The sequence below is a fragment of the Protopterus annectens genome, chromosome 2.part0 (genome assembly GCF_019279795.1).
Source record: "Protopterus annectens isolate FY-2018-M chromosome 2.part0, PAN1.0, whole genome shotgun sequence".
NCBI lineage: Eukaryota > Metazoa > Chordata > Ceratodontiformes > Protopteridae > Protopterus > Protopterus annectens.
Window position 1 is genome coordinate 1138696288 of NC_056728.1, and position 13366 is coordinate 1138709653.

Below are 13366 nucleotides of genomic sequence, written 5' to 3' on the forward strand. Positions count from 1 at the left end.
CATTGTTCCCCTGTACTCTTCACTTATCAGACCAATGATCGAGTACAATGCCCCATTCGGGATGTATCTCACCCGACATCTGCAGCAATTGGAGAGACCCCAAAAGTTCCTCACCAAAAGGATAAAGGGACTCCAAAATCTGTCATATGCTGCCAGATTGAAGAAACTCCAGCTCTATTCAGTCGCATACCGTCTGCTCAGAGGTGACATGTGCCTGACATACAAGGCCATGTCCAACCCGGAATTAATGGACATGCTCCACCTCAAAAATCCAAATCCACCAAAACCACTAGAGCAAGTGACTTAAACCTTAGCACGGATATAAATAGGACGTGCTGGAGGGATAGATTTATCACTCAGAGACTCCCTATGCTGTGGAATAAAATCCCGGTCCATGTGAGGCAGAGCACCTCGCTGACTCTGTTCAAGAGAAATCTAGACCTGTGGATGGGAGATCGTAGGTTTACCCCAGGAATCATCTCTGTGTCACTGCTGGACAGAGGCACAACAAACTAATGGGCACAGTATTTTTTCATATAAGGGGTGGCGTAAGCCACAATAATTTGGGCTAGACTTATAAATGCCTTAGGGCAGATAGCCTAGTATAAACCTATGAACCTATGAACCTATGAACCTAAGTATTGAGTTATAAGTTTTATGATGCTAAGAACTGTTGCTGTTGTCTTCTCTGTTTGTGCTAAGTTAAGAGATGAGGAAACATGGGTCTCTAAATTGTAAAATGCAATATTTCTATGAGTTTGTCTTCCTGCATGCACACATGCTAAGTGGTGAAGTTTGGCCATCAGCACTTTGGACAGCACTGAGTATAAGAAATACATTTATTGCCTAGTTTTTCCTGTGGCAACAGGTGTAAGAGCAGTGGCCTCATGTTTAGAGCACAAATGACACAGAGTTCAAATCCATGGCAATCTATTTTTTTTACACATGGTGTCAGAATGACCTAGAGGAATTCAAACATTTCTTGCATGAAACACAAGAGGGAAGAATAATATTTGCTGAGGACTTAAATTTACCAGTAACAGACTAGAATAATATTGATTCTACAATGTTAGTAAGGAAATTATTCACAGCATATATTCAGGAACAACAATTGCTTCAGATTGTTAAAAAACCTACCAGGGGACGGAACGTACTAAACATTGTGAGTGTTCCCAAAGAAATTACTGTAATTTCAAGTCATGTTTTACCACTATTGATGTGCAGTGATCATGGGGTTATAAACATTAATCTGTTGCTAGATAATTCTGCCAAACTGAAATCTAAGCCAATGCACAGAAGGTTCATTACAGAGTATATGGAAGCAAAACAGTCACTATGCAAAACTAACTGGAGTGAGGTGTTCGGTGGAAAAACTGCAGACAGAATTTGGAAAGTTTTGAAAGAGAAATTATTTGAGCGCAAAAAAATAAAAAAAAATGTTTAACATCAGGATCAAGGCATACAACATCAGGCGGGTATATTTCCATAAGAACAAGATATCTGATTAAGGTTAGAGACAAAAAAGTATAAGAAATAGAAGAGAGGTCGAACTACAACTTTGAAAAGTGAAATAAACAAGCTGGACAAACAAATTAAGCATAGTGTGAGACAAGATCAAGAAAAATTTTAAGAAAATTTGTATAAAGATATTGAGCATAATAGGAAACCTTTTTATAGATACATTTGATGTGGAAGGAGTAAAGGCACACAAATTGATAAACTGTGTGCCGATTCTAAAATTTATTCTCAGACACAACAGATTATAAATATATTTACAAAATCTTATGCAAAACAGTTTGGCTCCACAAAAGGGCTGTTAAGTTGTCCTAGTGACATCCAGGTAACCCCAGATACTGGAATCAAATTAGATTATATTGAAAAAGAACTGCACAAACTGGATCCAAACAAAGCACAGGAAGGGGACGGAATTAGTAACAATGACCTGAGAACACTTCAACAAGAACTTACAGTACCATTATATCTCTTATTCACTAGGTCATATAAATATGGGGGATTCCTGAACATTGGAGACATGCACTTATTAAACCTGTTTTTAAGGGGAAAGGGGAGTAGGAAAAATTCAGTCAAATAGACCCTTAAGTCTACTTTCATGTTGTGGAAAAATAATGGAGAAGGTAATCTTGGATAAGTTATTGTCAGAACTGGATAGGTTTGGACTTGAAACCATATACCAGCATGCATATGTTGAAAACAGCTCTATTACCACCTGTAACATGATGTTCTATAACAATATAATAACAGCTATAAATGCAAAATTGTGCTGTGATGCAATTTATATAGCTTTAACTTTTGCATTTGACAGGGTCATGCACATAACACTGATCAATAAATTAGTACAACTAGGTATTGATGTACTCTTGATAAGATGGATACCTGCATGGCTTACAAATAGGACATGGCAAGTATCATACAGCAACTGGGCAGGCAAAATCCTTGGTTACAGTCAGAGTGTCCCACAGGGCTCTGTCATAGGCCCTTACTTGTTTAGATTGTATCTTTCAGACCTCATGTTTTCATCTGAAGTGTTCTACAGTCTATATGCAGATGACCTGAAATTGGGTAAACTGATTCCATGTGTTACAGTAAGGCATGCCTGCAAAATAACTCGACTAAATTGACCATTTGGGCACAGGAGAATAATATGCTGACAAATACATCGAAAACTAAGCATATGAGATTTGGTATGCATAAATTGAAAGGTGAATATTTAATACAGCACACAGTGGTTGAAGCTGTAGACTCATTTAAGGCCCTGGGTAGATACAGCTATGAGTATTTCTAATCATATCAACCAATTGGTTAATGATAGTTATAGAACTATAGGTTGTATGAAAAGATTTATAAAGTCTTGGCAATCAAAAATAATGAAGACATTGTTTGTTAGATACATTAGATGCAGACTTGAGTATGTAATAACAATATAGAGACCCTATAAGAAAACAAGCATGAGTAAACTGGAAAGAGTACAACGGAAGTATACCAAGGGTATCCATGGATGTGAAAATTTAAGTTATTATGAAAGACTAAAACATCTGAACTTGTACGGTGTCTCTTACAGATGTCTAAGAGGAGATTTTATTCATGTATATAGGGCATTTAGTGACAACTACCTCTGGGAATGTTTGGGGTAACAAAAAGTACTAGAGAATCATCAGACAACCTAGACAGGAGATTCTGTAGGAATGAGAAGTGCACTCATTGGTTCTCTGACAGAGTAGCTGATGCTTGGAACAGACTACCAAATTACATTAAAGCAAGTACTAATTTAAATATTTTTAAGAACAGCCTGGATACTTATTATGGGAACAAGTGTTTTGGTATATTGGCAGGCTAGAAGGGCATTATTGCCCATGCTTGAAATATCTGTATGTATGTATGAATGTATTACATCAGTAAATGTGATGGAAATGTGAGAAGCAATGACTACAGTGAAATACTGTATAAAAATAGACATCATTCAAGTTATTTATGTCAACAGTACACATATGGATTTGCATTTTTATACATTCAGCAGTCTAAATAGCTGTTAGAGTAAATGTTTCAAAGTTATTGCCTTTATGCTGCTTTAACATTATATTTCTTTAGCGCAGTGAGTTTAAGCGGCATTCTGTGGAGGCAGTTGGAATAATGAAGATGATGCCATAGGACATGAAGACACATTCACCATTGATCAGCATTGGTGCATGATGTCAAATACCATACAAATACAGAGGACAAAAAGTGAAGGGCTTTATGTGTGTGGTGTGTAATTCTAATTTTAAATCAGATTAAAGGAGTGAAATGGGGTAGATAGGAATGTAGTGAAATGGGGGGCAAGCAGGGTAAAGAACAAAGGGGAAACAATATAGGAATGTGCAGGAGGGAATTAAGTAAGACCCATAGCTATCCACTTCTTCAACAGTGTAATATGAACTTGTAAGGCGGTCTGCTGTTATATCTGTTAAATTACTTGACTTTTAAGACATGAACTGGGGTATAAATTTTATGACATGAGACATATTTTGTGGGGTCTTACACACTGATAAAAGTAATTTGTACAATGTGGGATTCAAACCTATGTAAAACAGAGAACAGATATTCTTTCACATGGGTGTTTTTTCCTTATTGCCACAGAAGAAGTGCTTATAGGACATGCTCATTAATTATACAGACACGTTAAAGAATGAGTGGTGTTACACTTCAGTTAGCCATGTATGTGTGTGACCTGACAAGGTCCTGGTTTATGCATTCCTTTGTGTGATGCAGGAGTAGTGTGTGGCAATATACTGGAAATGCATATACTTGTATCACTTTTAGGCATGATTTCTGAGGTCTGAGTCAGATCATGCAGTACATTCTGTTTTTCAGATGTACTTGCTTTATGTGAGTTGCGTAGATGACTATCAATAAAGTATGAATTCCATCCCAAGGCAAAAAAGGAGCTTTTAATTCCAGAAACATAATTGTCAGGATACCCCCAGTCACACATATAATTCATATGATATAAACTGGTATACATAGTTATTGTTATGTGTAATTATCTTTATATTGTTAACTTTTATCTAACATTAAGTGGAGCAGCATTAATAACATTTGGAATGTGGTAGATTAGAACCCTGGCTCATCTGCATTGTCATCATAAACTTGCAACTGTTGCCACAGGGAAAGCTAGGCCACAGATGTATTTTTTGCACTCATTATTGTCCAGAGTGCTGACCACCCTGCAACACCACTTAGCATGTTTGCAAGAAGGAAGGTGAAAGAAGTACCAATGTATCTTTTTTGTAAGTAACAGTGTATTTTCTTTTCTTCAGCTGTAAGGCATGTTTACACACAGGAGAGTAATGTGCAAATGAGATAGGCAATGGCAAAATACATTTAAAAAACCCTTAATATTATTTATGCTTAAAAAGATGATGTGGGACTTGTACCATGGTCTAACTATTTTATGTCCTATCTACATTAAAATCTTTACATGGTGTGCTACACACAGAACCACTTTGTAATTTCAAAAACCCAAAATCTCGAGTTTCAATATACTGATCCCAGAAATTTGAGATTTTGGAATCTCAAAATTACAAAGTAAAAAAAAAAAATCAATAAAAATACTAAAAACTGTTTTTGCAGGGGGTCTGCACCTGCACCCCCACACCCCCCTGCAACTTAAATATACCATCTCTGAGATCGCACTACAGTGGAGAGAATGATAAGTGTAACGGGAGCATTACCATTCTCTTCACTGTAGTGCGATCTCAGAGATGGTATATTTAAGTTGCAGGGGGTGTGGGGGGTACAGGGGGGCTTGCCCGCCCACGCAAAAACATTCTTTTAGTTAGTTTTTTTTTTGCATCACTTTGTAGTTTTGAGATTCCAAAATCTCAATGTTTTGAGTTCGATGTATCAAAACTCGAGATTTTGGGTTTAAAAATTACAAAGTGGACCCGCTACACCCATAGTTAAGTCACAGCTCTAATTTATGCTATCCAATCATCCAAGTTGAGATAAAATTTTAAATACTGATGCATTTTACTGTGTGTGCGCTAAACCACATGATATGCAAATATGAATATTTAAAAATAAATAAACATTTTAACACATGTTATACAATTAGGGCGGCCACGATGGTGCAGCGGTTAGCGTTGTCACCTCACAGCAAGAGGTTCTCTGGTTCTATCCTCGGCTGGGGTGCCTTCTGTGCGGAGTCTGCATGTCCTCCTGTGGTCGCGTGGGTTTCCTCCGGGTACTCCGGTTTCCTCCCACACCCCAAAGACATGCTGTAGGTGGATTGGACACTCTAAATTGGCCGTAGGTGTGAGTGTGTGCATGTGTGTGCCTTCTGTGGAAGGTTGGGTTCCGGGCTGGCAACTCGACACCGTAAAACTCCACTGCCAATCATGAGTGGACAGGTGTTCCGCTGTGGCGACCCCTAATCGGGAAAAAGCCGAAAGAAGAAGAAGAAGAAGAACACATGTTATACAATTGTACACAGTTCTTGATTTGAACTGTCAAACTAATGAAACTACAATATAGGATGGGAGTGTGTTATCTGTTCTTGCCACGGACATAGCTTTGCAGTAGAAAAGCAAATCATGTGCGTACAAGCAATTACCATTTCTTGTACAGTGGTAACAGGACATACACTTGTACATTATCACATGGTTGTACTTGTGTGGTTTATATATTTAGTGCAATGAGTGATCACACAAGCATTTAAGAATATGTTTGTACAAATGCAGCTCTGTCTTCGCTTTGTATTGTATTCATTCTTCCCTTATTTCTGCTGTAATCTCAGACATGTATTGTGTAGTACATTTTGTATTGTTCTCCTTTAACTGTATGATAAAAAGTACATGACAGTGAAAAACATTTATCAGCACAGGCAGGAGAGTTTGTCTACTATTAAACAAAAAATGATAAATGTGTGCTGTTTAGGTCCATTTAAAAGCTTGGTAAATTTATTTCTACACTTTGTTAGTGTATCCTGACAGACAGGCCCACAGCAGAAAAAGCAGTCTGAGCTGCTGTTGTGTCTTCCTCTCTCCCACTAATCACTCACAGTTGCAAGCCATTAGCAGCTAACAGTGTTGTAGAACATACACTATGTTTACGTCTGATACATGAAGACATACGTTTGGAATTCAGCAATTCTAATGAGTACACACCTCATTTGTATCTTCACTGTGCTCAGAGGCCTGAAGCTACACTATAAAAAGGTAACCATGTAGCTGGGGAACCTGAAGGTGAGGAGACTTTTGTATTCGGACAAAACAGAAGATTGTTATTCATTCTGATTTATCTGCAAAGAAGGTTTCTAGTTTTGCTAATGTTTGCTTGTCCTTTTTAAGTACATTCTAGATTTTGTAACATGTTATAATGCAATTTATATATCCAGTAGAAAATGGAGCTTTTATCTGTAAGTACTTATAGTTCACTATTGGCACAGACATTTTTGGCGGGCATTTACATTTCTCAGATATACAGGTTATTAACTTTCATCATAAGTGTTATTGCTAAAATTGTTATTTTACAATCCTCTGCAGAGAAATGGTAATGTGTGTGTCACTGACACAGATGTTATACTTCTGAGATGGGCCACAGACGTCTCCAGGATAGTAGTGGGCACAGTGAGAGGTGACGGGCAATCATAAATTGAGTTTTCTATGTAAATGTGTACACATTCTGATAATTGTGTTGAGAGCATATAAACCAATTGAATTATGTGGTGTCCCTTGGTTTGTACAAACTTTTATCTGTTTGTTGTTTTGGGTGTGGGGGATCCACCTACCATTTGTGTCCTGCCACAACAAAAGTGTGTGTCAAATGCTTTTATCTTGAAAATGTGCAGGCATCCTGATATTTCGGTGAGGAACATAATGTATTACTAAAGTGGTATTCCTTGGTTTGGACAAATATTGGTTTGTGTGTGAGGGTGAATTGGGGCAACCACATAACCTTCAGTTTTAATAACTGAAATGTGTTTTTCCAGTGCATAATGTAGACAAATGTATACATGAGCAAGACTTTAATTAGGTAATATTTATGTGTTGTATCCTTCTCTGTTTTATGTCACATAGGATTATGTCACTGAAGCATACAAACCCACATAACCCCACTTTCAGTAACTCAGAAAATGATGTGACAGTCAAAGCATTCAGGAACCATTGCCCTTTTCTGCTTGTGAGAGGATTTATGGATATAGCTGCCAGAATTCAGATTTGGAACCAGTTAGTGAATGAGGTAAATGCAGTAGAGGGACACACGAGGACATGATCAGGTGCATCATCAGGTCACTGATATGATTTCATCAGTCTGGTGGAAAGTAGCTGTAGTTGCCCATGAACAGTTGGCTACAGGGAGGGCCTGCTAATGAGACCCCACTGACACCAAATGAAGAGCTCCAGTCCAGTGTCAGAGATGTGGAAACTGTACACCAACATGTGCTTCATGTCAGCGCTGATGTGTCTGAGAGGACAAACTGTGTCCCAGGGGCAGATCCCAGGTAAGCTTACATATGGCAAGTTCTAGATTTGCTTTTATAGTAAAATATATAAGTTGACTAATACTTCCTGGGGGGGATTTTTTTTTTTTTTTTTGCTGTATCTCTTGATAAATGCAAAGAAAAGGAGAAATAACTCAGCTGAAATGTCCACCATAAACCAAGACAACACTGAGCCACATCAAAAGCAGTCCCTTTGTAGTTTAATTATAAGATAAAAACATAAATGCTCCATGTAGAGTATGTTTTCATAAACACACTTCCTCAGATGCAAAATCATCTGAGGAAGTGTGTTTACAAAAATGTACTCTATGTGGAGCATTTATGTTTTTATCTTATAATTAAACAACAAAGGGACTGCTTTTGGCATGGCTCAGTGTTTTCTTGTTATCTATTGATAGCTTAATAGACGTATATGACACAGTGGTTCATTACACATTGGCTGTGAGTGAATGTGTCAGACAAGCTTCAGTTACAACTATTCTTATTGGACATATAGACAATTGTGTATTCACTGCCCCCTGTGCTATTCCCATTGCGATGGTTAATTGGTTTTCCTGTTGAATCTGTTTTCTCAGGATAATATTGTGAAGGATAGCACAGATAGTGAAAATGTCAGCATAAGTACTGGGATCATATTGCAGGCCCCCACCCCCTGATGTATCTAGGTACCAGAATGATGACTTCAGCAGCCCAAACACATGCTCTATGATATTGCTTGTTTGAGCATGTGCCTCATTATAGCATTCTTCTGTGGGTCTGGGTGCATTTATGATGGGGGTCATCAGCCATCTTTCAAGTGCATACCCTGTATCAGCCAATAAATGACCTAGTGGCATATCCCCCTATAAAACCTCTGGTAGAGCTGAGAGTTGTGCCAGATAGGGGAGTTGTGGTAACTGCTAGCATTGCCAGCACACATTCAGGATGATTCCCTTAGCATTAACACATGATTTAGCAGTTAATGGAGTGGAAACCCTTTCTGTTTATGTACACTCTTCCCTGTTTCTCGGGTGGTGCTTTGATCTCAATGTGCATGCAGTCTATGGCACCCAGGACTTCAGGAAAGTGTGCTATGAGGTAGAAGTCCTGCATAGCTTTAGTTCTGTCGCCGGGTGTACGGGAAAAATATGTAGTCACTGGCATGTTGTAATATAACATTGAGGAACTGATGTAGGATCCTGGATGCTGATGGCTGTGACACACACATCATGTCCCCTACTGGTCTCTGGACAGTTCCTGTAGCTAATATTCTAAGTATTACACATACCTTAGTCTCCAAAGGTATTGTTTTCCACTCAATTTGTCCTTGATCTCAGTTGAGGACGACAGAGGTTGCAGAGTTCCTGTAATGTGTCAACACCCACCCTGTAGCACTTTACTATTTCCAACTCATACAGACAATGAAAAGCAGAATGGATTCTAAACACCCCTCTCTTTCTTGGCCAAGCAGCAGCATATACTTGGGTCTGTTGCACATACACATGCAGAAGTGCAGCAGAAGTCCCTAACATTCTTTCTATGTGGAGTAGTTTTCGTGGCTGTATTTCAATAGGTTTGGGAATTTGGGGTCAAAATCTGCACTAAGTGTACACGCTTGTGTTATTGTTTGTTGAATAGCTCCTCTATCTTGGCTTGGTTAATTAGGAAACAGTTTAGCTGCTTATGCTGATGTTTACTGGATTATGCAGCTCTACACGATGACTGAATACAAATTGCCATGCTACTGTGTGCACATGCACACGGATTTAGCGAGCTGTATGGGGTTTATTGAATCCAGCCCTCAATCTATCATCATAATAAGCTTATCTTCATTACTGGAAATCAAATCATCTCTTTGAGTTTTTCCACCATATATTTTCATTCTTAATGTTTTACAACATCAATGACTTGTATAGTCTGTCATTGCAGTTATTAGGAATGAAAGCCTTTTTTTGATGACATGATTTATAGCAGTGTTTCTGTGCAGTATGATTCCTGTGCAAAATTGCTGCTGATAATGAAATCTAGCTAGTGCCTTCAAAATTGTTTTTGTCAGGAAGTTTGTCAAATCTCTCTAAAAGAATCACTGAAGTCTTGCATTGCATTAAATAACACTTTCTCCCTATTATTATTTGATTTTGTTACAGAATATATCATTTTTGACAAAATTCTGGATGTTGTCAGATAGATCCTAATAGAAGATACATTCAGACAGCCATCTTGAATGGAAGGCAGAACTTCATACTTATTGCATATATAACTGATATGACTTTGATATATTTTGTTGAACAGTTTATGATACAGAAGTAGGGTAATCCACACCCAAGTTCATGAAAGAATACACAGGAGCACCTGTTCACAAGTTAATGAAGCCATATAAGCTGTTAATTTTATAAAGGCCAGAAAGTGTTTTAATGGTAACACTGCAACTTACTAAAATACTGGAACATTTCAACATAAAGAACTAATGTGGCCAAATATGTATGACTTATTGTACCAGTTTGAGGACATAACTTTCCTAAGAAGTGTACTATTGACTTTGAAGATGAAGAGATTTGTTATGTACTGTTCTTAATGTTGCTCATCTTGTGTATCTAAATAAGACGATAAGGCTTGGGTGTTCATTTAAGTAGTGTATTACACACAAACACATCAGGATGGATGACTGGAACATTTAACTTAAACTGACTGACTGTTACACACATACATGCTTTCACTCTGGCTGCTCACTCAAAATGGCACTCTTACTTGCACATGCACAGTACTTATATACACATGCCCACTGACTGGAATGCTTCTTAAAGGTACATCACAAACTCTGATCTACACTTAATCCTAACTTTATTTAAGTTTACAAGGCACATGATAATATCAAGATGAATTTTTTTCATAGGCCCTGTTAGTTTGAATGTGTCTTATAAATTATTTTATTGCACAGGCACAACTATTTTTATTTTTATTTATTTATTTTTTTTTTATTTTACATTTGTTGACCGGGCTAGTCTAGCTGGATATATGTCCATTTTCAGTAGAGGCCCGGGGAGAAAAGCTCCAAGGGTAGATTACAGATATATAAAAAAAATATAGGAAACAGAATTATGTCTGCATAATTTGCATGCCTATTCAACTATCATTGTCATTGTGAGGCAGTTTAGTCAAAGAGGGAGGTTGTACTACTATGGAGAATGCTCATTGCATTTTATAAGTAGTTGAGGTATATCACACACTCTGATCTACAACCTCCCTCTTTGACTAAACTGCCTCACAATGACAATGATAGTTGAATAGGCATGCAAATTATGCAGACAATAAATAAACAACAGCAATCATGTCCAGGTTGCCCTGTATCTAGGATTAGGTCTTGAGATATGACCTGACCTCATAATGTAATAGTAATAATAATAATAATAATAATAATAATAATAATAATAATCATGTAAATTAGGTTTAGCAACAGGGACAGTCAATGGGGAATGTTCTGCTTCAGGATTTTCAGGGATACTTTCAGAAACAGCAACAGATGATGAAATGTTCTCTGAAACTGGAACATTGGGCAAATCATTCTGAGAATTAGAGTCTGCATTACAGGCAAGATGCAGTAACACTGGCTCGGACACAGGTAATAAATGTTTCCGATTCCACTGAAATTCCATCCCTTGTGATTCCATGATGTACGATCTCGGTTCTTCACACAAATGTTTCACAAGTCCAATTCAATCAAATCCTTTTGCGGTCTGCATCATCACTATCTCTCCTTCTTTCAATGGATTCAGAGTTTTGCTAGTCTTGTAGCAGTAGGACTTTTGAGACAAACGCTTTTTCTGAAGTCAGGCTTTTACAGCTTTGTTGTTTTTAGCTCTACGAACCAACAAATTCTTACTGATTGGTAGTGTGGTTCTGATTTGTCTTGACATAAGTCTCTAGGCAGGTGAACCAAGTAAATGATTGTGAGGAATGTTTCTGAGATTAAGCAAGTTTAGAAAAAAAATCAGTATTGTCTCATCTGAATTTCTCTAACTGCTGTTTTGCACTTTGAACTGCACATTCAGCCAAGCCATTTGATTGTGGGTATTCAGGACTACTCATAACATGAACAAAGTCCCAGGTTTCAGCAAATTTTTTGAACTGCTGACTTGTAAACTGTGCACCATTGTCAGAAATTACTTTGCGCAGACTACCATGGACAGAAGAATGTCTCTTCAACTTAGTAATGACAGTACTGGACGTTAAATTAGGAAGTAGGTCAATCTAGAAACAATTTGAATAGGAGTCTACTAACACCAAGTAATGTTGACCACTCTACTTGAAGATATCTGCAGCTACTGTTAACCAAAGCACTTCAAGAATCTGGCTGAACTAAAGTAGTTCTTTTTGTTGATGTGGTTTAGCACTATTACAAACAAAAGAAGATGAGATTTCCTTTTCAATATCTTCTGACACAGAAGGCCAAAACACTAGAACTCTCACCCTTCTTTTGGTAAAATCAGTTCCTGGGTGGCCAAGATGCAAGATTTTAATATACTGTTGGTGCAAGGATTTTGGAACAATCACCTCTGGACCACTCATGATGATACCATTGTCTGACAAAGTCTTGTCTCTGAAAGGAAAATACTGCTGCACATCTACTGGTAAACAAGATTACTTTAACAGATGCCCTTGACTGATAAAGTGGTTGAGCTTCTGAAGAACTGGATCTGAAGCTGTGTGAGTCCTAAGCTCATCAAGAAGTGTGGAAGAAATATTTCTCATTTCCATGACTTCAAAATCAGGTTTCTCATTGTCATGCTGTTCAGTGTTTGTTCTGGGTGATCGGGATAAAGTATCAGCAAGATAAAGAAGTTTGCCTTTTGTGTAAGCAAGTTTGAAATTGTACATTTGCAATTTGTGCATCATGCATTGTAATCTCACAGGAGCTGTGTGCATTGAATTTTTCAAAACAGTGAATGAAGGTTGATCAGTTTCGATATGGATAGGTCAGCTATAAATATAGTCATGAAACTTTGAACATGCAAACACAGTTGCCAAGAGCTCTTTCTCTATTTGAGCATACTGCATCTCAGTTTAGGTAAGAGTTCTCAATGCATAGGCTACTGCTCTACCCTCTTGAAGAATGACTGCACCAAGATCAAGCTTAGAAGCATCACAGGAAAGACTAACTGGTTTGTGAGCATCATAGTAACTTAAAGTGAGTGGACTGGCAATTTTCTGTTTCAGGACATCAAATTCTTTTTGGTGTTGTTCTGACCAGGACCAGGTTACATCTTTGCATGTCAGCTCTCTTAGCAGTGCTGAAAATTGACTCATATCTGGAAGGGACTTGCCTAAATAGTTGACCATGCCAAAAAATGTTGTAAGGCTTGGACATTATCTGGAACTGGCATCTCAAGA